General features: G+C 36.0%; 1 pseudogene; it reads left to right on the top strand.

Annotated features, from left to right (window-relative positions):
• Nucleotides 1-249: 249 nt before the first annotated feature.
• LOC143658283 (vomeronasal type-1 receptor 4-like) lies at nt 250-1,178 on the top strand (annotated as a pseudogene).
• The last annotated feature ends 1,097 nt before the right edge of the window (nt 1,179-2,275 follow it).

The following is a 2,275-nucleotide window of genomic DNA, read 5'->3' on the forward strand; positions in this document are numbered from 1 at the left end:
GTTTGTGAAGAATAGAGAAATTACTACGTGTGCAGTCTACATAGCCATGATTCATTCATTAAAAACATACTTTAAATGTTAACATTAACTACTAATAAAACACAACCTTTGAGTAATTCTTTCTTAGTTGGCACTAATGTTAATTGGAGAAGATTGGATTTCAGTTGACCTGTAACCCACACCTCCTATTCCCATGCAGAGTCTTCTGGCTTTGAAAACAATTGTTGGTGATATCTGGGAACTGGCAGAATGTCTTCCAGGGATTTGGCAACAGGCTTGGACTTTTTATCCCAGACTCTAGTTGGAGTCCTGGGGAATTTCTTTCTTCTTTACAATCACATCCTCCTTTATGTCACTGGTTGCAGGGTAAGGTCCACAGATTTGATTCTCCAGAACCTAACTGTAGCCAACTCCATGTTCATTCTCACTAATGGAATCCCCAGGACAATGGCTGCATTTGGTTTGAAAGATGTCCTCATTTTAGATGCAATTTTCTTTACTACTTTCATAGTGTGGGCAGGGGTGTTTCCATTGGCAGTACTTGCCTCCTGAGTATCTTCCAGGCCATCACCATCAGCACCAGGAACTCCAGGTGGGCAGAGCTTAAAGTGCAAGCTCTAAAGCATATTGACCTCTCCATAGCCCTGTGTTGGCTCCTCTACATGTTGGTGAATATCATTATTCCTATGTATGTCACAGGCAGTTGGATAAATGATACCATCAAAAAGATGAAAAATTTAGGATACTGTTCTGCTATAATTCATAACTAAAGTTCAGACGTACACTATGCTGTAATGTTATCATTCATTGATGCTTTATGCTTGGGGCTCATGTTCTGTGCCAGTGGCTCCATGGTTTCCATCCTGTACAGGCACAAGCAGTGGGTCCAACACATTCACAGGAGCAACCTCTCCCCCAGGCCCTCTGCTGAGTCCAGAGCTACTCAAACCATCCTTTTACTGCTGAGCATCTTTATATCCTTTTACTCCCTCTCCCCCATCCTTCAGGTTTGTATTATTATTTTTAATAAATCTAGTTTGTGGCTGCTACAGGTGGATTCACTATTTGCTGTGTGTTTCCCAACTGTTAGCCCATTTTTTCTCCTGGGTCATGATTCCCATGTATTCAGGCTCAGCTTTTCCTGCAGCAGGAATAAAAATTTCCCAAACTCCGTCTGATATATGTAAATGGTAATTTTTGCACAGCATTCAGTTACTTGTTCCTTTGTCCTGCACAGAATTCTGAGCACAGTTACGAAGATTTCAACATATTACAAAAATGGCAGTGTACACACACAATACATCATTTCTATATGCTTGACTGTTTACATGTGTGTATTTTTGTGTCTGTGTGTATATATACATACCTACATTCATGCAGATTATGCTTCTTTTCTATAAGAAATGATGTTGCAAAATTGTATATGGAAAATTCAAAAATAATACTAATTACAATGGTAAAATGCTTAGATCTAAAGTCTATATTATCTGATTTATATCTATGTATCTATTTATATAGTATATATTGACATAATCATATTAGTCAGTTAATTGATTGAAATTATTGTGAAATATTTGTTTTTAAATAATTTGTTTTCACCATATCACTTGCAAAAATGTACAATTGAATACAAACAATAATTTCATGTAAAAGGAGAAAACAATCAGTTAATAATGTGTATATTTGGAATTCAATTTATAAACTGTCTTGTCACAATATGTTCTATTCTGTTATTTTGTCTGTTTTAAATTCTTCTCTGTTAATTTTTGACATAATCCTACATTTTACTGTTTTTCTTTGGAGGTTGTATGCAGTATTCTTCAGTTTTTAACCTAGAAATTACAAAGTACAGATTAAAACTAGTCACAGGATGGGCCACAGTGCCACAGTGGGGGAGTTCTCTCCTGCCATGTTGGAGACCCGGGTTTGTTCCCCGGTGCCCATGTAATGAAAAAAAAAAACAACTAATGACTATCAAGTTATTTAATACCTTTAATTTCTTCATTGACAATGTAACTTCTATTTAACTTCTCTCAATTTAAAAGAAATTCTGAGGTTTTGAACTATTTAAGGAATGTGCCCAAGTCATTAGTGAAAAGTTTGATGAAACTTATAAAACTGAACACTTTCTGCATGGAGCTCTTAAATTATAAACCAAAATATTTTATGAAGCTCATAGATTAATAATCTGAATTTTTCTTGAAGAATTTGCATTGTGAAACCGGAATACTACTAGCTCTGAGATGCATCCTTGTGCCCCATGGTTGTCAATGAT

The sequence above is a fragment of the Tamandua tetradactyla genome, chromosome 16 (genome assembly GCF_023851605.1).
Source record: "Tamandua tetradactyla isolate mTamTet1 chromosome 16, mTamTet1.pri, whole genome shotgun sequence".
Taxonomy (NCBI): Eukaryota; Metazoa; Chordata; class Mammalia; order Pilosa; family Myrmecophagidae; genus Tamandua; species Tamandua tetradactyla.